Raw genomic sequence first — 24,545 nt, 5'->3', positions numbered from 1 at the left:
GGGATGGTAAGTGCAAAGGCCCTGAGGCAAGGAGCACATTTGGCAGGTTCCTCCAACAGCAAGGAGGCTGATACAGCTGCACTGGGAGGTGAGGTCAGAGGTCCCAGGTAGTTCTTTAAAACTTAGCTCACACACCCCTTCCTCTGCGACGCTACCTCCAGTCAGCATGAGGCTGGCTGAGGCGCCCTATTCCGGGCTGCCATGGCCCCTGAGCTTCCCTCTGTCATCATTTGACACATGGTGTACTGTCATTATATATGTGTTGCACATTATCTATGTACAATCATGAATGAACAGCACAGCCCACTCTGTCTCACTAATACTATTGGTATCTACCAATAGATAGATGAATGGATAAAGAAGATGTGGTATATATATATATATATATATATATATATATATATTCACACATACATATACACAGTGGAATACTACTCAGCCATAAAGAATGAAATTCTGCCATTTGCAACAACATGGACGGACTTGAAAGGTGTTACGCTAAGTGATATAAGTCAGACAGAGAAAGACAAATACTGTATGTTATCACTTAAACGTGGAGTCTGAAAAATACAACAAACTAGTGAATATAAAAACCAAACCAAACCAAACCTGTGTTACTTTATCATTTGTTTTCCTTCTATCTGTCCTTTATATCATAGCATTATAGTCATTAAAAAAAGAAAACTACTACTGGTGTCTTCCCCTCAAAGTTGTGAACTCTTCAAGGGCAGGAACTGGTCTTATACACTGTGGGGTCCCCATTACCCGGCACTTAAGTGGGGAGCATCATTTTTAAGCAACCAGAGATCCGCTGAGTCACAGAAGACTGGTGGTCCTTCCGGGCCAAGAGCTCACCTGAGATGTGCAGGTGAGTCCCCTCAGGGAGCTCCAGCAATGAGACATCACAGATGAGACCTATGTGAGGCAGGGAGTGAGCGACTGAGAGTGGGAGGGAAGGGGGCCTCCTCCCTACCACCCCATTTCCTCCATCTGCCTCAACCTGTGCTTTCCTCACCAGCACATGGCTTACCGGAGCCCTTGCTTTCAGGAGAGCCCACATGGGAAGATAAAGACTTAAAACCACTTCACCAGGGGGTGATTATTCACAGATAGAAAACACCCCTCCCTTTGAAAATGGTTCCAGGAAACAGCAAGCATCCCAAATGCATCAACGGGCCCAGACACTGATCCCCTAGCTGCTCACATCACCAAATGAGAGGCAACCAGGCATTGTGTGTCTCTGAAGGAAGTACACGCTCCCCAGTAGAAAATACCCGCTGAGGCTAGGCGGGTACTGAGATGAGAGAAGTGGGTCGGTGGGGCCTGCAGTAATCAGAGGGTCCACAGCTCATCTAAAGAGGGTAGAAAGCCCCCCAGCTTGGCCCATGGCTGGAACAAGGAGCCCTGGTGCGGCCAAATCAGGGAAAACCAGAAATCTGGGGCTTACGTGAAATTACCAATTTAAAAATGATGGCAACCAGTTTTTTTGGTTTGTTTTGGGTTTTTTGTTTGTTTGTTTTTGTTTTTGAAATAAAACAATATGCAAATCAAAGAAAACACTTCTGTGGCTCATATTTGGCCTGAAGACTATCAGTTTGTGAACTTGGCCTTAAATCTTGAAGTATTTTTGCATCAGAATAGATGGTAGGACTGAAAAAATAGGAGAGGGCAAGAAGACCTAAGCACTGTAAAACTAGAAGGGAACTTTGAGATCATGGAGTTCCTGTGTGGTCAAGAAGGTTTGTCTCAGGGATCAATTCTAGTGGCTGCCCAGCTGCTAAGGGTGGGACTGGACTCAGTGTGTGCGTGCTGGGATGGATTAGCAACGTCTGCCGAGGACATGGGACTGAGGGCACCAGTGACGCTCTTCCTGGGTAGTCAGCAAGGCTGATTTAGTCCAGACCCATTTTAAAGGCAGAAAAACTGAGGCTCAGGAAGCAACACTGAATTGCCTAATGTCATAAGTGAGAACTACCTGTGAGTCGCACCTGGGGCTCTTCCCATGACACCCAGGTGCCCCTAAATCATCCAAAGACTTATCTTAGAGAGAAGTCATCTCTGAACCAATAATGCAAGCTAATAAGAAAATCTGACTTTAACAGTGATTCATTTTATCCACAGCTCTGTAGGGACAGAACCTTTTCTAAACAGCAAGGGGGTCTGGGTCCTGACAAAGCCATGTGAGGATACTACCCACAGCAGGCACATGTCCCAACTGAGGGCCTTGAGCTGGCTGAGGGGCCTGGCACCAGAGGGAGCCTGGGTGCACCTGAGCGCCGAGGCCTGCCTTGAGCTTGGCCCTCCTCCCTCCCACTCAGTGTGAGTCAGGGCTGTCGACTTCAGTGTGCTGGCTGCAAAATTTTCAGTTTTACTTGGCTCCTGAGCAAAACGTACTTTTCCAAAGGACATCGATTCAACTGAGCTTGAGTTTTGCAATGCCCTGGCAGTGGCAAGACCAGCCTCCCTGAGCACACGCTGTCCCAGGCAATGAAGACCAAAGAATGTGGTTATCACTTCCCTCACCCCCTCCTTCCTCCTCCCCAGGTGGGACACGTCATTATCACCCAAAGTCCATAGTTTACAACAAGGTTCACTCTTGGTGTTGTACAGTCTATGGTTTTTAACAAATGGAAAATGACACGCATTCACCATTATAGTATCATACAGAGTAGTTTCACTGCCCTAAAATTCCTCTTGCTCTGCCTATTCATCCCTCCCCCACCTCCTACCACCCCAGGCAACCACTGTTCTTTTTATTGTCTCTACAGTTATGCCTTTTCCAGAATGTCATATAGTTGGAATTATATAGTATGTAGACTTTTCAGCTTGGCTTCTTTCTCTCAGTAATACGCATTTAAGTATACCCCATCTACGGCCTTTCATGGCTTGGTAGCTCATTTCTTTCTAGTACTGAGTAATATTCCAGTGTCTGGATGAACAACAGTGTACCCGGTTTTTCAATCCCTGAGGCGTGGATCTGCAAAGCCAGGGGCTCTACTGCTTCATGTATTAGCTGTGTGCCTTTGGACAAAATTTTCCCTGAACCTCCAGTGTTTTTCACCTGTAAAATGGGAATAAAAGTACTGACGACTTCACGGGAGTGCGGGTTATATGTGGAAGAGCATGGAAGGCACGGATGACAGGTCACAGCAGGGAGCAAGCACACGACAGATGTCAGCTGCAATTATCATCACTGCCAATTATCACCACGATGGTGTGGCTGTCACTGCCATTCGTGGGCTTAATCTTGCCTTCTCTCTGCAGAGCAGTACGAGGGGGAAGTGGAGACAACCCTGGATTTGGACTCACACAGGTTGGCGTTCTAATGCTGATCCTGCTTAGGCAACTAGCTAGACCTCTCTGAACCTCCGTGGATTACATCCCCCTTCTAGTGGGATTTTGAGAAACAAATGGGATCACTAACTGGAATGCAGAAAGAGCCCTTAGCACCCAATAAGCAACCACAAAAGGTTAGTTCAAAGCTGTTTGGGAGAGGTCCTTGGCATTTCTTGTGAACAGCCCCATTGAGTGCATGATGCAGAGAAGGTAAACAGTGGGTGTATTAGAGAATGGAGATGAAGGCCTGCTGGTTAGTACCAGGGCCAGGAGGAGTGTCTTCAAAGCAGAGTGAGTATGGAGAGAGGCAAGTGCTGTCCTGCCCAGCCAGGACCCAGAGGACGTCAGCAAGGAATGGGGGCAGTAACACCTCTGCAGCCTAGCTGGCTGGCAGTCTTCTTGGTGTCAAATGACAGCAGAGAGCTGAAATTCAGAGGCAGTGGCCAAGGCCAGTCAGCATTGTTCCTGCGGCTTCCGAGGGGCAGAACTAAGGACACAGCGGAAAGTTATGGGGCAGCATCCATCAAATAGCTCACGTGTGCCCACCAGCAAGTTCCATGCAACTGCTGGGCCTGAACCAGGACTCCTGTGCTCTCCCATGAAATGACCTTGGCCTCTTGTCTACGGAGGGCCCACCCACCTGGAAACCCATCGCCCCCACCTGTACCCAGAATGGTCTGTGATGCGGTACACCTGACCGTGCAGTGTCAGCAACCCTGGGAGGGAGGAAGTGTCACAATCCCCACATTCCAGATGAGGAAGATAAAGGTGGCACCGCCAGGGAGCACTGGAGCTGCGACTCAGACCCTTGGCTTTCAGATTACCCACAGCCCGGGGGCAAGCCTGGCGTCTGCAGAAACCACCTCATGAATGGTTTCCCAGCTCTGCTTCTGCCCATTCATTCCTTCATTCAGCATCGATTCCGCAAATATCACTAGCATCTGCTCTGTTCTAGATGCTGAGCTAGGCCCTTGAGATACAATGCGAACCAAACAAAGGCAGTCGCTGCCTGCCTGGAGCCAGAGCCAAACAAAGCTCTGTAACAAATGTGTAGCTATAGAAGGAGATGAGTGCCAGAAAGGGAAGGCCATGGGCCTCCCTGCTCTATTGGAATTGAGGCTGGAGGGTGTATGGTCACACAGGGTCTGGAGCCGGCCTTTCTGGGTGTGAGGCCACATTCATCACTCGCTAGCTGTGGCCTTGGGAATTTACTCCATCTCCCTGTGCCTCAGTTTCCCAGTCTGTCAAACAGTGCTCCCTCCTTGGGTAGCTCTGAGGGGGGTCCATGTGTTAGTACTGGGAAAGTAGTTATTTAGCGCAGTGCCTGGCCCCACGAGTGAGTGCTCACCGCTTTACCCGCTACTACAAGGCTGCAGGGTGTGAGGCAGAGAGGACCACAAGCATCTTCTTCTTCCCAAAGGAGAACCTCATTCTCCCCCCTCAAATCCCTCCAAGGGCTGCTGCGGCAGAGGTGGCACCAGTGGATCCAGGAAATCAAGTCAGAAAGAGGGGCACACTGAGGTCCCCATGGGTCCAGGATGAGACAGAAGGTAGGGGATCCGGAGACCCAGGGTTACAGGTGCTTCACACGGTGAGGAGTTCCCCCCCCCCGCTCCTCCTCCTGCCCCTGGGATCTCTGTCCCCACTCTGCTCTCTTCCTGCCTCTCCCCGACTGGCCTTTCCCTCTGGACTCTGCTCCAACGCTCTTGACCTCAACAGCACGGAGCTGAGATTCTGAGTTCCAGAAAGACTTGGAACATTTTTAAAATATTTTTTATCTGGGCTCAGCAATGCAAAAAAAAAAATGCACGTGCACACATGCGCACACACACCCAGCATCCAGAAAGACCCACTAAGAATTTTCACACACAGGTAGTAAAGATTTACCAACATGTGCATGAAGGATCAACACCATTTTTGGGACAGTAGTTATTCTGGGATGGAGGCGGGGATGCATCAAAGATGGAAATGTGAAAGCAGGGGAAGAGGAATATGGGGGCTTAAGGTGTGTTTCTTAAAATGGGGGGAAGGTATGGATTAGTCTCTATGCTATTTGATATGCCTAAAATAGTGTATGAAAATTTTTTTTAAAGCTTAAAGTACCAAAAAGAAGTCAGATGCTACAAAACAAGAATGAATTACTGACACACGCGACATAGGTGAATCCCATAGATGTTACACAGAATGAAAGAAGGCCGACACACACATACAGTAGGATGCTGTTTATGTGACCTTGAAGGATGGACAAAACTAATCAACGGTGAGGAAAGCCAGGAAAAGGGTTCCCTCTTGGTTGGGTTACTGACCAGGATGGGGCACAAGGGAGTCTTCCCAGGGGCTGGGAATGTTCTCTGTCTTAATCTGGGGAGGTGGTGGCATGGGTATGTATGTAAAAAGCCATTGAGCTGTACATTTTATGGTGAGCTACACCTCAGTTTTAAAATTAATTTAAAATTTAAGAAGAAAGAACATCAAATCATTGGCCAGGTTTGGGAACCCCTTGCACTGGCTTAGAGTAAAATTAAAGAGATGGTTTTTGAGTATCTTTCTATACCAACTTGATGTTTGATTCTGTCATTTATGCATTTATCCATACCTCCTCTGGGGACAATCTTGATCAAGGTACAAAGGCAGATACACAGGGGAAGCGTTCCCAAGCCCAAAGGACATGCGCAACCAGGTGGCAATCCTGGTTCTGCCCTTACACGCTCTGTGAGCTGGGCTAAATGACATCCCTCTCTGAGACTCAGTAGTCTGATGAGCAAACATAGTCAGGATTAAACAAGATGGTGTTCAGCACTGTGCTAGGCACATACTAGGTACTCAAAAAAGTGGGACCTGTTACTATGGTTCATGCTGTCATCCTCTAGAGCAGTGTTTTTACCAACTGCAAGTTATGACTAGGGAGTTGAGAAATCAACTTAGTGAGCTGTAACCAGCATTTTAAAAAATGCTACAATAGAATAAAAAAATAGCTGTTTGCATTGCCTGTATAAAGGAAGCATTGCTATGTTGAGTTTTTACATGTTGTCTGCTGGGTTGCAATATAAAATGTATTTCTTACAAAGGGTAGATGTCAAAATGATTAAGAGCCCTGTTCTATCGAACCCCACGCAGCTCTGTGACACAGCAGATACCACCTCAACATGATAAAGCCTGGTTCTTGGAATTAAGTAGGAACAATAATATAGTATGAGAATAATTCTTGTATCTCCTAGAAAGTCAGATGTTTGCTTCCTTTTTTTTTCTTTAAGCCAACATGTTCTGAAGTTGAGGGCAGATCAGGGACAGCTGGCCAGAAGAAGTGGCTTCAGATCTGGGCTCACAAAGTCAGATCTGAATTCCTGGGGCTAGAAGAAAGAGGTGGGCCAGGCAGATGGAGGGCTCACGGCCGCCCAGGCTGATGGTGTGGCCAGCTGGGCCCCAGGGCCCTTGGTCTCCTGCCCCTCAGGGAGGGCTAGATGGCTCTGGAGGAGCTTCGGTGGTCCGGCATGAGATGGTTTTAGGTGGAACCAGGGCAGGGCAGCAATTAACATGAATCACCCAGTGAGGGAGTTCCTCCCACTCTACTTCTCCATCAATTCTCTTGAATGAGTCTACAAGAAAGTCTCATTTTGGTTCCAGAGGGTCTTTTAACACCTAATAATCTCACTTTTTAATAAACCGAAGAGCAGGCTTCAGGCTCCGAAACTTCTACCAGCAACAGCCCTAAGCTCGAATTTTCTTTGAAAGTCACTGCTTTGAATTTTATGGATACTTTGGGTTCACGGCAAATGACATTGGTTTTACCTTTTCTGGTTTTACCTTTTCTTTTTAACTCACCTATTTGAATCTTTAAAGTGGGTCCATATAAATAAAATAGAAATTTTATAATAGTGTGGGTAGAGGTAGATATGGCAAAAGTGTGAAGGTGGCCCGGGAATGGTATAAATTTGGCAGACGCTGCTAAGGACTTCCCGAATCTGTGGCTGGTGAATCCTACCATGCCTTCGTACAGCCTGACATCAATGGGCGTCACTAAAGGACATACCCTCTGCTGATTTAGCGGTGACAGAACTCAGGAGAGAAGAACCAGAGCCCCTTAAGGAAGGGCAAAGTCAAGGCCAGACAGCCAACCAGCTGCGGAAAATTCTTCAAGGAAACGGGATTTTTCAATTGAAAGGTGCCTACCTTCGTGCCTTAGAACTCCCGTCACCATCACCAGGCCTTTCTGCAAACACGTACTCATTTGCGCAGTCTGGGTGCCATAATGAAGTCTCCATTAGATTTTTCCTGCCATACTTCTTTATCTTCCCCCTTTATCTACTGCCATCCTTCTCAACCTTTTATTTCATGATCATCTGAGTCTTACAGAACAGTTGCACAGAGAGCATAGAAAGTTCCCACACACCCTTCAGCCAGGGTCCCCTCATGTTCACATCTTACAGAACCAGAGAAAACCAGAGAAAAATTCTTGAAACTAGGAAATTAACCTTGGTATAATATCATTAAGGAAAAGACAAACTTAATTAGGATCTCACCAGTTTTTCCACTAATGTCCTTTCTCTGGTCGAAGATCCAATCCGGGGTCCTCCTTAGTCTCTAATCTGTGACAGTCATGCATCTTTCCTAGTCTGTCATGACTGTGACATTTTTGAAGACTGTTTGTCAGTTACTTCGTAGAATACCTCTCAAACCAGGCTTGTCTGATGTTTTCCGGTGATTTAAGTCAGGTTGTGTATCTCTGGGAAGAATCCCACAGTGCTGTGCCCTCCTTAGAGCCCCACATCGGGGACATGATGCCATATGTCTTATCACCTGTGCTGTTAGCCTTGATCACTTGGCTAAGATTCGATCTGCCAGGATTCTCCTGGCAGTTACTATTTTCCCACTTTGTAATTACTAAATATTTCTGGGGAGATACTCTGAGACTCTACAAATATCTTGTTTCTGCTTAAACTTCTGCCCACTAATTTTGGCATCCAAAATTAGTGGATTTTAACTGAAATAATTATTACTGTGGAGTTTTAATGGTGACTTTCAAATTCTATCATTCTTTCCACATTTATTAACTGGAATTACCTGTGCCCAATCTCCTTTTTAATGGTCTTAAAAAAAAAAGATCTTGGCAGAAATTTACAAAGTTTCCAGTGGGCAAACCTGATTTTGCAAGAAACCATCTCTTTCTACGTTTCCACTGAAAAAACAATCCACTGCATCCCAGGCCTTTTTCCTTTTCATTTTTTCTCTTTTCTTCTTTCTTTCCTTCACCTCATCCTGCCCCGCTCATCACCCTCATTTTCAGAGCTGGGGAGCACCAGGCTGCTCTGGCAATGTCAAAAAACCCAGCTATGCAACGTCCACGGAGTCTATACTAGGCTGGAAATTCACACCTGGGCCTCAGCACGTGCTTCATTTACCAATCCTAAGTGCCTACTGTGTGCCAGGCCTGTACGAGGCACCTTAACCTAAACACGCTCTAATCTTTACACCAACTTTAGTAGATCAGCGAGCTGCTTCCCAGTTTACAGATGAGGAAACTGAGGCTCATTCGTTTAGCTAGCAAACGTTTAGTGTCCACAAGCACCAGGCACCATTGATAGTGTTGGGGAAACAAGAGTGAACAAGACAGGCAAGGCCTATGAACTGAAGAACTTGTGTTCTCATGGAGGGGACAGAGCAAAATGGAGTTGGGACTGTCCTGAAGTGTGCTAAGAGCTACAAAGGAGCACACAGGGTGATTTGAGAGCGTGTGATGGGGATGCTTCAGGATGAGTGGTCAGGGCAGGACCTCTGAGCAGAGACCTGAGGGGAGGGAAGGAGCCGGCCATGCCAAGAGCCCGGGAAGGGCATCCAAGCAGTGGGGGCAACATGGGAGCGTGGTCAACCTGGTCAAGGAGCAGCAATGCCCACACGGCTGGAGCACAGGGAGTGGAGGAGGCCCAGGACGAGGTCAGCAACGCGGGGGGAGGACGGATCACGCAGGGCCCTGCAGGCCAGGGAAAGGACTCCGGATTATTCTCCGCAGTAGATCTGCGGCAGCATGCTGAGTGCCCAGGAGGGCGAACTGCATTTCACCCAGAGTGACCCCGGCGGTCAGCGACAGAGCCAGGCTCCGGCCGCGGCTGGCCTGGCCTCCGTCTGCCCCAGCCAGGCCCTTCCTCCTCCACACAGCACTGGCCCAGGCCCTCAGGCAGGGCTCCAAACACTGTGGAACTCAGGGTCTGGCTCTGGAATATGTTTTTGTGCTCATTGAGACACACGGGCGCGGCCAACGCCCTGGCTCCTTCCTCACACGAGATCACTCTGGGTCTCCTGCTCAGGGAGGACCTGAGCCCCGGACCATCCCCCTGCCCTGACTGGGGGACCCACACTCGGCACCAGCTCCCACTCAGGCTGGCCTCGATTATGCCACGCGAGCCTCGGAGCAGTCTGTTTCTTTCGCAGTTCTGTGATTTGCACGCTCTGTTCCCATTGCTTTATCTAGCAAGTTCACGGTCACGCAGCTTGGTGCAGTTAAGGGCCCAGACTGGGGAGCCAGGGAGCCTGGGTTCAAATCCCGCCTCTGCCACTAGCCAGGTGACCCTGGGCAAGTTAGCTCCCGATATGTACTATGTTATTCATAATAACAGAGCCTATACCCACCTCACAGCGGCGGTCACGAGGATTAAATCAGTTAATAGATGCAAGAAGGCGGTGCAGGTGCCCTGAGAACGCTGCCTCAGGGTTAGCTATTCCCGTCATCAGCATCAAGGCCCAGGCAGGTCGGCCCACCTCCCGCATTGGAGTACCAAGCCCACTGCCTCGCGTAGCTGTGAGCTCCCTGAGGACGGGGACAAGTCTGCTTCACCTGTCCCTCGCCTCCCTGGCACGCAGGAGCCTGGTCCTGAATAAATGCTGTTTGTTGAAAGAATGATTAGGTAATGGACAAACACGTAGGAGAATGGGATGGGTAAATGTGCGTCAAAAGTAAGATTAAAAGCTTGCAATTACCCAGGACAAATACTTTCAACAAGCACCTCTGGCAGAGCCGGGGGATTAAGACAAGGCCTGTAGGCACAGCACCGCTGAAAGGCAAGAAACACCACAGGAAAAAAAGCAACAGAGATAACCCCGCCAACAAAGAGTCAAGAACCCCAAAGAAATGACTCTGGAGTGAGGGAACCTGGCTCCCAAAGCCCAGAACCACCACCTACTGGCCGTGCTGTGGTCTTGGCGAGGCCACTGTGTCCAGCTGGGCCGGCTGTCTGTCCTGCTCAAGGACACGTGACAAGAGGCGGAGGGCGAGGGCTGCAATCTCGCCTGCACTCAGCTGGAGGAGGTGTGAGGGCTACACTGGGCTCACAGGGGCCCCACCCGAGGGGCTTTTAGCGTGATTCCCCACAGAGGTGGGCAGAGGTGACCAGCAGCCCCTGGAAACCTGCATCAGCACCCTGAGCCTCTGTTCCAACCTGCAAAGCTCAGCCAAAGACAGCAGCTGCGCCTCACCTCCGTGACACTTGTTAACTTCCACGCGTTTTGTGCCCAGTGCCTAAAACAATGCCTGGCACGTAGGAGGTGCTCAGTGCCATCTGCTGAATGCACGAATGAATGAACGGGCTAAGGTACCACCCCATCCTTTCCCTACAGGCAGCCTGACGGATGCAGTGGGCTCAGACACTGGTAGCAGGACCATTAACCCTAGTAAACTCTTACACTCCTCAGTCTGGAAGAAAACAGAAAGGGGGAGAGAGGGCGAGGCTAACTTCGGGCTGGAATGCAGCCCTTTTCAGTCGGCTGGGAATAGCGATAAGGAGGTGGCCATGGGAACCATGGGAATTGGGAGGCGGGGGAGGGACGGGCCCCATTCACACAGTGCAAGGAGGTTAAGGTTATGGCAGTGGCGGAATGCGGGCTGGGTGTGGGGCTGGGCCTGGAAGCAAAGTTCCTGAATGACTGGCTAGCCGAGCCGGGGCCTCGGTTCCCTCTTGGGAACCTGTACAGCCAAGAGCAGTGTTTCATCAAAACAGGAAAAATCATAGAGGAAAAATGCTCATGTAAGGGGACTGGTATTTACAGGGAACAGCCCTGCCTCGACCCAAAGCCTGAAAAGATAAACTGGGGGTGGGAGGACACAGAAAGGGGCATGCAGGGGAGCAGAGCCATCCCAGGTAAGGCCACCCACTGCCCACCCAGGTCTGGGGGATCCTGGGAAGCGATGAAGGGGAGCCTGGGCTAGGTAGGTGGCAGAAGGCAATGTGAGCTTCAAAAGTCACAGCCTCAGAGAGGCTTCTCCGGGGCCCAGGCTCTCTCTGGCCACAGAACCTCCTGACCTGGTATTACCCGTCCAAAGTGCTTCAGAAAGACGGACGTGCTCTCCCTGCACAGGGAAGTGGGGACTCTGGCCCAAAACACCTGGCAGGCAGGAGCCTCACGATCTTGGGCAGATCCCTCACCAACACCCAACCCTGTTTTCTTTCTTTGGACAACAGGACACTCCCACTCTTGTCCGTAGGGCGCTGGGAAGGTCAGCTGGGAGTATGAACTTGGACCTGCTGGGTACACAGTAGGTTTTTCCTGGGTTCCTCTGAGCAGCCTGCATTACCATCATCATGATCACATGACAGGCAGTGATTCGGCAAAGGCTCCTGAGCCCCACCCCAAGCTTCCAGGACATACGATCCCGCCATCTGCGACTTTCTTCTGTACCAACACAAGGATTCTCGTCTTGCTAAGTGCAAGTCATGAGTCGCTCCTCTAGTGTGTGAGTAAAGGACCCGGGGTGTGCAGTAGTGCATCATCACCCTCACCTGCACACTGAAGGAGGTTCTTAACGGCTCTGCTCTTCCCCTTCAGTCCAGAGTGAACTCTTCATGAAGATCTGCTTCAAACGCTTCAAGGGCCAAAGGCTTCTTAGGATAAAGGTCATCTTCCTAATCGTGCCCTATGAGTCCCTCACGGCCTGGCCCAGCTGAGTCCTCCAGCCTGGGCTCTCCCCGGCTCTGTCCTGCAGCCACTTCCACATGGACAATGCTACCTCCCTACCTCAGGGCCTTTGCCCATGCTGTTCCCGCCACCTGGGCCTCCCTCCCTAATGAACCCCAAGTACCTTTCAGACAGCCACTGAAACATCACTGCCGTGAGGTATCCCTTGACCTCTAGAAGAATCCCCTGTGTTTTTCCTGCACAGACCTCATATCAACTGATAAGTACAAATTTAATTGGATGTTTGATTTAATCGCTGAAAATGAAGACTGCGCGACAGGAGGAGGTATATGCCTCTCGTTCACCACTGGCCCCCCAGGTGCCTAGCACAACGAGCAGCATAAATATTTGTACGTAATGAGTGAGTGAATGGACGAATGAATGAATGATTGAACAAACAGCCCAGGGAATGAAAAGTGAAAAGGGAAGTAAAGCAAAGAGCAGGTGGAGAGACCCAGAGTCTACTACCCCCACTCTAGGAGCTACAGAGGAAGGTGGAAGACGAGAACATGGGGAGGGAACTGAGTCATACATGAGGGCTGCCTGGGGTCCTGGGGGCTGGTGACCAGGTGGCCATGATGGAGTCCTTGCTGACAATTCACAGACACTATTTCATCTTGCCTCACACAGTGCCTGGGCGGGGGTGGGGGTGGGGTACTAGCCCATTGTTGCAGATGACAAAACTGAGACCCAAGAGGATGAAGGACCTGCCTGGGATCCCACAGCTGGGAGGGGGTGGGGTCAGGGCTGTGACTGCTCATTGCCACACACCATTGTCTAGACTCTAGTCTATTTCTAGACTCAAGGGGGAAAGTCTCTTATGCCAGGCATCCCTGCAAGAAAGTGAAACAAATTTATAAGCATCTCCCTGAAACTGCTGGAGCAGAGATGCTTATGCTTTTAGCAGGTAAGGATGGTAAGAAGGAATGAAAGGGACTGTCCAGGCCATCAGCTGAGAACTTAGCCCAGCCAAGTCCAATGCCAAGCGTCTCATCTGCATCAGTCCATTTAATCCTCAGAACAGCCCTAGCAAGCAGGCACTATCATTAGGATCATATTACAGATGAGGAAACTGAAGCTGAAAGAAGTTCCTGTTATTCCTAATCTAAGATGCTTAACACATTGCAGATATTCTCTTTAGTGTATTATTCTAGTGAACTTCAACATACATCAACATGTTCCTCAGGTCCACTAGTGGCCTTGGGAGCCCAATGTTATGTTCCAAAATGCTTTTAAATTCCCCATCTGTGAAATTCCTGCTGTGGGGTTTTCAGGGGCCCCAACCCTTGGCTACAATTCCCATGGCAGCCCATCTGTCTACAATGTGCTTTAGGCATTTCATATGCATGGATTCAGCCTCAGGCTGGCATCCACGGTCTGACAGTCTTGTCTTCAGTCTCCTTGAGGGTGTGAATAAGGACCAGTCACCCCATCAGGGAGAACACTCCCCCACTGTCTTGGGAAACATACTGACCCAAGCCAGTGGGCTTTTAGTTCCCCTTTGTCCATGCCCCAGGGAGTTTTTACATTCACTTGATCCCCTTCTCCTTCCTAAGCACCGTCCCTGCTCAAGAACCTGCTATGGCTCCCCACTGCCTGATGCAGCACATGCAGACCCCAGGCCAGGCTCCTCTGGGTGGTCTACAAACCAGGCCTACCTCACCTGCTCGTTGTATCCCCTGCCCTTTCCCACACGGCTATCCCTTCCTCCCAATCTCATCAGGCTGCAGAGCCCCTCGGGTAGAATGCCATCCCTTCCCCTGATCCCAACCCGACTCCTCTCGAGTGTCCCTCCTCCAGGAAGCCCCCCACTCCCTGTTTGTGCACATCCTGCCTTTTGCCTTCTTTTCTACTGAGGTGCCGTTGCCTACGTGGCATTGACTCTCCTCCGGCCTGTATGAACTGACCCCACCTTTCTAAGAGGATCCTTTGCTTCTTGAGAGGGAGGCTCAAGTCCGCCCACCTGGACTTGGCGTTCCAGCCTTGCCACAGCGTCTCCAGCCTGGCGGCCATCCCAGCCTCACTCTCAGCCCAGCTTCTCACAGAGAAGACATGCTGCCCACCCCCTGGGGACACAGGGACAGGGGGAGGGGGGTCACTGATAAGGCACCTGTCTTTTCTCTGGCCTCAAGTGCTGTCAAGTTCCCTCCTGCCAACAGGCCATGAACTAAGTCACCGGTCCACTGTCCTTTTTGTAAATTGAAAAGGATATGACTTGCAATTTACTAAGTGACATCTGATTAGTTGAAGGTCAACATTTCTAAAACATCAAGTCCATGTGGAAAATGTGAATCAAAGAGGCCTCTTGGCAGAAAGACTGGACACCACAAGAGCCAGCGGCTGCTGGCCTGGTCCCCGCCGGGCTGCACCCAGGCCCGTCTCTGCAGCGCAGATTTGCAGGCTGCCCACGGCACAAACAGAACCCAGCTCCCCACTCCAACTTGTCCGCACTGTGCTGAGGGTCAAGGGCACACTCTTCATGGTGCCCCCGACGCATTCTCCAGCCAGTTTGCCAAGTGCTGACAGGTGACTCCTGCCTCTGCCTTTGGATGGGCCTGGACCCCTTGCCCTGGCATCTGCCCAGCTCTGCTCATCACAAGGCCTCGAGGTGGCACTAGGGGAGGTCCTCTCAGAACTCCGCACCAAGGTAGATCAGAATATCCCCAAAGATCCCTGGACGTTCTTGCTCAGATAACTCTTGATAGTTTAACTGTCTATCTTCCCTGTTGGAACGGAAGCTCCTTGAGAGTGGGTACCATGTCCGTGGGGTTCAGCTCCACACACCAGCACCAGCACAGCGCGTGGCACACAGTAGGTGCTCAACGGATAACAGTTACATGAACGAACGAGCAAATGAGCAAGGAGGGCGCTGGATGGACTGAGACCATCTCAGCAGACACGCTTTAGGGAGAACTTCTGGCGCAGCCAAGCCACCGGTGGAGAAGTGAGGGGGAACAGAAGAGGCCGTGTTGCCTGGATCAAGCCCAGGTGTGGGAGGCAGGTGGGTGTGCTTCCTCTCTCACCCCCGTGGCCCTCCTGGAAAGCAGCGTGACCATCCCTACCCGGAGGTGTCTCCTGGTGTTCTGAGAAACGCCACGCGGGGGAGGTGGTGGGGGGGTGTGGTGACCTCTAACGCCCCACCCCACTGCTGCAGCCGCCCCAGCCGAGGCAGCCACCTCCACACCCGCCCCGCCCCCGTGGGAGTTCCAAAGTCCAGCCTGCCCCCTCAGTCATTTCATCTCTAAAATGGGGGCAGAGCAACCCTGATCCCAGCATCCTAAGACTCCTACCTCAAAGGAGATGAGAAGACACTGCTGTAAATTACTCACAGGTATCTCTTTTCTTTCTTAAATTGCTTTTGTAACAAATCCCAAGTGGAACAATAGCAACAAATCAATCCTCCCCAAATCCTAAGAATGTTACACTGACCAACCAACCCACCGCCTATGGCATTTTCACAACCACCCTCTGAGGTGGGCACCACTTTCTCTCCCCATCTCACAGCTGAGGAAGGGAAGCCCGCAGAAGTAGATGATTTGGCTGACTGAGCAAACAGCAGGGCCAGAGTGCAAAACCTGAGTCCCTACTTGGGTTCCCCCCTCTCCTGATCATTACAATTCCCCAGAGAGGTTGCTTAAAATACAGAGGCCGGGGTTTCCCTGGTGGCACAGTGGTTAAGAATCCGCCTGCCAATGCAGGGGACACGGGTTCGAGTCCTGGTCCGGGAAGATCCCACATGCCGTGGAGCAACTAAGCCCATGCACCACAACTACTGAAGAGCCCGCAAGCCGCAACTACTGAGCCCGCGAGCCACAACTACTGAGCCCGCATGCCACAACTACCAAAGCCTACATGCCTAGAGCTCGTGCTCCGCAACAACAGAAGCCACGCAATGAGAAGCCTGCGCACCGCACCAAAGAGTAGCCCCCGCTCGCCGCAGCTAGAGAAAGCTGTGCACAGCAACAAAGAACCAAAGCAGCCAAAACTAAATAAATAAAATAAATAAATTTATTTAAAAAAAAATACAGAGGCCAGGGCCCTGATTCCCCACATCACGATCTCTCGGTGGGGCCGTGGGAATCATCTGAACAAGCAAATTGCCCCCAGCCAGCTGGGCAGACTGTGACTCCCTGGGCCTCAATTTTCCCATCTGTGAAAGGGGAAACTCCTCTCCCACAGAGCCGTTGTGGGTGATCAAGGGAGGGAAATGCTGGGTAAGTGTGCCAAAAACAGCCAAGAGGTATCAAGCAGAAGGTCCCACTGAGGAAGACGCTCTACTTTGGGTAGCCTGACCAGCCCTTCCACTTCCGGAGCCCTTGGGGCTAGAAAGGGGCTCTAAAGGCCAGCATGCACTGCCGTGGCGGCTGCAGCTGTGACTCTTCTAGCTGCTTCCACCTGGGGCAGTAGGAGACTCAGGAGTGGCTCACACGTCATGGAGCCTGCTGGGCCCAGGGCACATTCCTACCCATTGTGTCTTCTGTGCAGTATCTTTCAGGCGACAACAGCACATGGCCAACCAGTTCAGCCTGTGGGAGGGTGGACATCACATCCGCATCCCACGTCTCTACACTAGGGAGTGACACCGGCTGACAAACAGGTGGTTCTCCTCAGGGGTCCTCACCCTTGGTCAAGTCCACGTGCCCCCTCTCCTCCGGGCTGTTACCACCAGCATGCTCGAGCAGTTGTACCACTGCCACCCGCAGGGTCAGAGGCCCAAGTGGTGGCCTGTACCGAGGTTCAAGCACAGAAATACCTGTGCCAACTAAGTAATCATCACACCACACGTACTGGTCACTTACCGTGGTGGGTGCCGTGCTGAGTAATTTAGCCAAGTTATCTCATTGAAGTTCTACTGTCCCCCAGGAGGAAGGTACCGTCACCATCCCCGCTGATGATGTGGGTAAAGTGCTAGCAAATCAACTCTGCAAGTAGCAGGGCTGCGGTTCAACTCCAGGGAGACTGCTCATTCACTGTTCAACACGTTTTTTCAGTGTGCCCGTCACTGCCCTAGGCCCCGGGGACCCAACCGTGACGAAGGCAGAGCAAGGCACTGATAGCCTGGTGGGAGACTCAAGAGATCAAGCTCTCAACCCTGGTCTCCATTGTCTCCCAAAGGCCACTGGCTCTTTCCAAAGGGAGATCTCCCTGACTGGCTCCCTGGTGTCCACTGTTGGCATGAGGCCTGTAGGAGGTGGTCTGGGTTAGATGACACTGGCCTGCAGGAAGCAGGTCCTGCCAGCTAACCCACCGACACGTGGCACCTGGGCAGACTGCACCAGCGTTCTGAAAGATTAAAAGCCATTTCTGAGTCACTATTCCTTCCTTGTGGGGTGGCCTTAAGAGAATCTTTAATCATTGGGCTCAAAGTGGAGGCATGAGAAATACAATACTGCCCCCTCCCCTCAACGATAACAATACACCTGATTCTGATTCTCTGGCACTTTCCTTTTGGCCAGTGAAGCCTGGGAGCCCCATTCTTCTAGAGGCACTGGAAATCCAGATTTTTATGTGAAATCTCCTAATTTGAAATGCTGGCATTTAACTTTAAATTTTTTTTTAAATGTGAGGACCAAATAATCGCATCTGTGATTGGACAGAATTTGACCCCCAATGCTGCCAGTTTATAATCTCTGTCTTAGATCAAGTATGACAGGAAGTTTCATAAATGGGGGAAGGAAGTAGAGGCGTCATGACACTGAATTAGGACCTACGATGAGCCAGTAGCTGTGGGAGGTGCTCTCGACTCCCAGCAGTAATCCTGTGAGGTCAGGGTTCATGTCCCCAGAAGGCAGGCTCAGAGAGGTGAAGTGAGCTGCCCAAGGACACACAGTGAGGGGGGCAGAAGCACCAGGATTGGGACTCAGATGTGCCAGGCTTCAGAGCCCAGCTATCCCAGGTCTGCCTGGGACCTCGCAACAATGGCTCTAGAACAAGCTAAGTCCCGGGCAGCTGACTCTTCATGTTCCAGTGAGTGTGAGGCAGGCAGAGGTCCAAGTCAGGTGACACGTCTGTGTGGCCCCACTGTGAGGGGCCTGACCCAGGGAGGGACGGGTGGGGACGGGGCAGGGAGGAGGCGGGTGAGTGAACCCTCTCATTCCTCCTTTGACTCAGGGTTAACTCAGCTCTGACAAACCACCTGGCTTTGAGAGTGCCCCAGTTTCGAAGCTCGGCCAACCAAAGCCAAGTTGGGGAAAATCGGGCAGGGCAGGACAGAGAGTGGAACCAGCCCAGCCACCTGGCTCGCAGGGTGAATCTGGGCGGGGCTCCCAGCTCCAAAAGGCAGGGGCTGGCTCCACCCATCTCCATGCCCTCCCAGCTCCCGTGTTTACAGAGTCTAATCAGCCCGGAACCTGAACACATACCAGCCTTCTCATCTGTAAAATGGGGTAAGTAAAAGCCCTCACTTCCTGGGTTTGTTGTGAGAACTGAATAAAATGATAGATTTACAGTGCGTAGCACTGTGCCTGATGCCCAGGAGATGCTCAGTGTTTACTTCTATCACCACCCTCTCCAACTGTCCAGCATCTGTGGCTTCTCACTTCCCTCCTTCCAGAAACATCTGACTGCAGAGGATGGGTCAGGGCTACTTCTCTGCACCAAGAACAGAGGGCTCAAAACCCACAGCCACGTCATCAGGAACGATCTGAGGACCTAACACTCACCAGGATGCAAACACTTCTGAGGTAAACTAGAAAAAGTATGGGATCCAAGTGCAGAAAAGCTGCGCTCCTGTGGCCCCTCTGATCTTCAGTGTTCTCACTTGCAGAGAAAACGATCATCCCCAGACCACACTCATCTTCCAAGAGCGTTCTAAACTCTTAAGCCCCATGTGACGCTTTCATGATAATCATTATTAAGTTAATTAAGATTTGTGGTACCCAATCCCAGAGTTACACTTAAGTCATAATGGGGAACCCCTCTTCAGGGTTTCCCAGCTTACCTGATCCTGAGAATCACTGAGGACACTTTGAAAGACGCAGATTCCCAGGCCCATCTGGACCGGACTTGAGGGTGGGGGGCAGGACAGGACCCAGGTGATTAGGGAAACCTGCCAGTTCTAGAGAGAACAGGATTACTCTACTGAAACTGAAAACTGGGCACCTTGAATCTCCACAGTCAGGTGATCTAACAGAAAGTATCATTTTCTGGGGGTTGGACAGTCTTGACTTTAGGGGCTGGCTGTTACTTTGATGGCTGTGTGACTCTGGGCCAAGCCCTCAACCTCTCTGAGCCTCTGTTTTCTCAAAATGGGAACAATTAGGCCTAGGCCCCTGGCTGGGGTGAGTGTGGAATATCAGATGCCTGCTCCCTCCCAGCTTCCCCACCTCAGATTCTGGGGGCTAAAGTGCCATTTTAAGCAAGCGGAGCTAGCAGGGGTGAGGGGAGCCTGGTAGCCTCCCGTTAGGACAGGCAGCTGGCCACCCATTCCCACTTTGGGCAGGGCCTGAGTAATGTCAGATTCCCAATTCCTCAGGACACATTCGGTAGGAAACATTTCCCATTCCCACTGTTAGAGAAATAAATCTTTTCTGATGCACTTATACTCTTAGAAGAAAACTAGAAACATTTTTCCAAACACAAAGAGATATGGCAACAAAGCATCCAATCCCAGAAGATCTGGACCACTCTGCCAGGTCTCCGGGGTCTCATCTTGTCTGAGATCTGAGCTGTGGGAGGCGTGAGGTTGGTGGAGCATGGGCCCCACATTCCACAGATTTAGATCTGATTTAGATCTGATTCTCTCCTTCCATCATTTAATAAATATTTTCTGAGCACCCGCTGTGTGCAGACCCTGGGCTCAGTACCAGGATCCAGTGATGAGCAGAGATTTGGTCCCCGCTCTCAAGAGCTTAGACTCCAGCAAGACAGACAGATGTCAGGTGACAAATGGCACACACAGATCACTGCAGTTGTGCTAAGTGATCTCAAGGACATGTCCAGGTGCGATAAAAAGATACACACAGGGAAGGGATGGGGGGGTGACCCAAATTAGATAAAGTACGCTGTCTGGGAAGATCTTTTTGGAGGGAGGGCACTAGTTGGCCAAGCTAATCCAGCGAGCTACCCTCCGCAAACTCGTTATCACCTGTCTCCTTTTCCTTCCTCCTCAGCACTCACCACTGTGGGCAATAACCGTCTGTGCAATTATCTGTTCACTGTCATTCTGCCCACCTTCCCCACTACCCTGGAAATGCCACGACAGTAAAGACAATGTCAGTCTTGTTGTCCCTGGAATCCTCCCCAATTAACCTTTGAGTGAGTGCATGAATGGATGAATGAATGAACCCTGCTTCCCTGGGCCTTGATCTCTTCATCCCCACAAACGGGAGTAACAATACCTTTGGCCATGTTGCTGGGAGATCCGGGGCACACTGCCTGTATTCAATGAGTGGGGCTTGGCGCTGGCATAACTTGGAATGAGTGGGACATTGTGGGAAGGGATTTAGGAGCAGGAGAGGAAGCCGGACTCCTCTACCCTGTGAGCAAACCACTCGTGGAGTCCACCCGAGTCAGGACTGCAAAACAACTTCAGCAAGATGGGCCAGGACATACGGGGAGCCCTCCCCTTAACAGCAGGCAGGTAGGTAGTTCCCCAGGGAGAGCATCCACTGATGCAGTCCCCACACAAATCTTGTGTCACCCACTGGGCCAGTGAGTGGGTGACAAGTACCCAAGCGTGCCCAGGGTCATCTTCTGATTTCCTGGCTCCTTGAAGCAGGCGTGGGAGACAGGCATTCCTGTGCCAGCACAGTCACGTGTACCAGGCAGGTGATGGGTGAGAGGGGCAGAGAGATGAGAGAGCAGCATGAATACACATGACCCCTGCCCACGTGGTCGCACCTACGGCGGTAAGCCTTCCCCGACCAAAGAGGGCAGCCAGGGACAGTGGAAAGGCCATGAGTCCTGCGGGGGAGCCGGGGGTCATGCCCTGCTAGGGGCCTCAGTTTCCCATTGGTTAAGTGACACCATTAGTTCCCCTCATAGATCAAGGTGGAAACTGTAAAGTCATGAGTGCTACGAGGTGACAGGTGATTTCATCTACCTCTCTCTACAACAAGGTTTGGATTTGCCTGTGCACAAATTGTGTGCTCACTGTCCCCTAAGCCACCATTTCCCAAAGCGTGGCACCTATGCCACCGGTGTGACCTGGGTGATTTCAGGCCATGCGGGGACCTGGTGGTTAAATGGCATCAGACTTCACAGTTAGAAGGCCATTCCCTGTTCAGCTCTCATTTGAGTGTTCCAGAACATCAAAGAGAATGTCTCGAGGCAGTGCTATCCAGCTGTCATCCTCTCGTTTCTCTAGCACTCGCTAACATCCCTTTTTTAACAGACCCAGCTACTGTAGCACGCACCAGCTAGCTAGAATGGAACAGGCTTGCAATTATTTGTATCTATTTGTGGCAGGTGATACTGCTTTTCCATTTTCAAAGATGTTATGAAGTTACCTTTTATAAATAAACATGTTAAATTCAAAAACTGAGTAGTTTCCATAAAAGTTATTGAGTAAATAACACATGTTGTTTAAGAACACACCCCCAAATTAGGGAGATGGTACCAGAATGGTGGGAGATTGAAAATACTGACTGCAGTTACCACCTCTGCCAGTGACACATGTATCAAGGCCCGTCCTTTTTTCTTCCTCCTGGGTCCACGGCCCAATCAGATCTCCTGACACCCCCTGGAGTTGGGTGAGGCCAGGTCCCCGGGGCAAGGCAGAAATGACAGCACCACATCCAGACCCTCCACGGCCTCCCTTTCTCTCCCCGCACTGCCGGGCCTCAGAAAGAATCCAACATCCTCTTGAGAAAGAACCACAAGACGGAGGGCAGGGTACCTGCGAGGGGCATAGCATCCCACCACCTTGGGAATGAATTTCTGTTGTGTTAAATCACTGAGATTTTCAGGTTGTTTATAGGAATTAGCTGACTTAGGCTAATACAAAGGGGCCATCTCTAGTCCAGTTTCTATATACCAGCCTGACACCCTGGTGCTTTTCTCTGTAAATAATAATAACTGAGCACCTAACAGATGCCAGGCATAGTCTGAAGGGCTTTACAGAGATGAGCTCAATTAGTCCTCATGACAGCGCTGGGACCCAGGCACTATTGAGTAGTGGGCTTATTATCATTCAGTGAGGCCACTGAGACCCAGAGGGCATCTTGCCCAAAGTCACACATTTGGGAAGTGGTGAAGCCGAGACTTGAATCCAGGACTGTTGGAGATGCACAAAGCCGTTACTTTGCCACAGTGCGATGCAGCCTCTGCTGAGCACATCACCCAGGAACTGCTGTGCCCTGACTATGTGCCAGTCCCTGGGCTGGGTCCTGCAGGAGACGGCACAAGTGACACTGCCATGGCCTGGAGCCCGGCAAGCCAGGCGGGAAGGGAGCAAGGGAGGCGCGTGGCACAGAGCCGGATGGAGACAGGAGAGTGCAGTCAGGGAGGCCTTCTGGAAATCTCGGCGCATCACCACTCCCCAAGAACAGGGAGGGCGGAGGAGGTGGATAAGGCTTAAGGCTGGCCCAGGAGGGTGGGTGCGATCTCAGCCTGCAGAGACAAGTGGAGAGATGCGTCTCATCGGAGCCAACAGCCACCTCCTGAACCCACAGGAATTAGCCGGGGCCAGGCCTACCACCCTGTCTACGTAAGGAGACTAAAAGACCGTGGGATGAGTCTTTAACACGCTTCCCTGGATGGTGCGGGCCACGGCCGCCCGCCGGTTCTCTGGTTCTCCCCCTCCCCTACTCTCCTCCCTCCCTCCCTTTCCCTCCCTTGACAGCAGTAGCTCAGTTGTCTGTCGCAGACTCCCTGACCCATCCCTAACCCCTTTCTGACCTCAGGGCCACCGGACTGGCCTTTTCGCGTTTCCGGCCCAACCCCAGAGTCAGGGCGGGGGGCGGGGGGGGGAGGGGAGGGGCCTCGAGGAGTCGGTGCCAAGAGGAGCGAAAAGACCAGACCACCCTCGGCTCCCCCTCCCCTCACCCCGCCAGATCGCAAGGCTCGCAGCTGCTGCGGCAATGAGGCCGCTCACCTGCGCGGGCCACACGTCACACGCAGCTTGTGGTGGATTTGGCCTTCAGTGGCATCACGCCTCACGGCTATTGCCTAATCAGTGCTTGCAAAGATGGTAAACCTATGCTATGCCAGGGAGATACAGGAGACTGGACTGGAACATTTTGGGGTCATAAGGGTGCTGTTTGGGATGCAACAGTAAATAAGGATGCCACCAAAGTGGTTACAGCAGCTGCAGATTTCACAGCCAAAGTGTGGGATGCTGTCTCAGGAGATGAATTGATGACCCTGGCTCATAAATACATTGCCAAGACTGGATTTTACACAGGATAGTAATTACTTGTTAACCGGAGGACAGGATAAACTGTTACGCATATATGACTTGAACAAACCTGAGGCAGAACCTAAGGAAATCAGTGGTCGTACCTCTGGTATTAAAAAGGCTCTATGGTGCAGCGAGGATAAACAGATCCTTTCAGCTGATGATAAAACTGTTCGCCTTTGGGATCATGCTACTATGACAGAAGTGAAATCTCTAAATTTTAATATGTCTGTTAGCAGGATGGAATATATTCCTGAGGGAGAGATCTTGGTAATAACTTACGGATGATCTATTACTTTTCACAGTGCAGTAAGTTTGGACCCAATTAAATCTTTTGAAGCTCCTGCAACCATCAATTCTGCATCTCTTCATCCTGAGAAAGAATTTCTTGTTGCAGGGGGTGAAGATTTTAAACTTTATAAGTATGATTATAATAGTGGAGAAGAATTAGAATCCTACGAACGACACTTTGGTCCCATTCACTGTGTGAGGTTTAGTCCTGATGGAGAACTCTACGCTAGTGGTTCTGAAGATGGAACATTGAGACTATGGCAGACTGTGGTAGGAAAAACATACAGCCTTTGGAAATGTGTGCTTCCTGAAGAAGATAGTGGTGAGCTGGCAAAGCCGAAGATCAGTTTTCCAGAGACAGTGGAAGAGGAGCTAGAAGAAATTGCTTCAGAGAATTCTGATTCCATCTATAGTTCAACTCCTGAAGTTAAGGCCTGAGCATCAGGCAGATGTACACAACTTATGGACTAAAACAGAGAAAAGCATCAGCCTCCAGAGTTACTCTCTGCTTAAGGTAAACACGAGCAGTAAACAATGAGGAATATGAATTAGCTCCAGTGCTGGAACTAACCAACTTGGTGATACCTGTAACTGAAAACACAAGAGTATCAGCTTAAGGCAGATGGAGTTACACTCT

At 50.8% G+C, this 24,545-nt stretch overlaps 1 protein-coding gene and 1 pseudogene across 1 annotated transcript in view; one reads left to right on the top strand and one right to left on the bottom strand.

The window, feature by feature from the left end:
• The window catches only part of ERGIC1 (endoplasmic reticulum-golgi intermediate compartment 1), a 110,516-nt gene that overhangs the window by 70,326 nt on the left and 15,645 nt on the right, over positions 1-24,545 (bottom strand). The gene's annotated exons all lie outside the window — the stretch shown is intronic.
• LOC118891956 lies at positions 21,086-24,452 on the top strand (annotated as a pseudogene).

Source organism: Balaenoptera musculus, chromosome 3 (genome assembly GCF_009873245.2).
Source record: "Balaenoptera musculus isolate JJ_BM4_2016_0621 chromosome 3, mBalMus1.pri.v3, whole genome shotgun sequence".
Classification (NCBI taxonomy): Eukaryota; Metazoa; Chordata; class Mammalia; order Artiodactyla; family Balaenopteridae; genus Balaenoptera; species Balaenoptera musculus.
The sequence above is the reverse complement of the archived record's forward strand: the minus strand, read 5'-3'. Positions and strand labels throughout refer to the sequence as shown.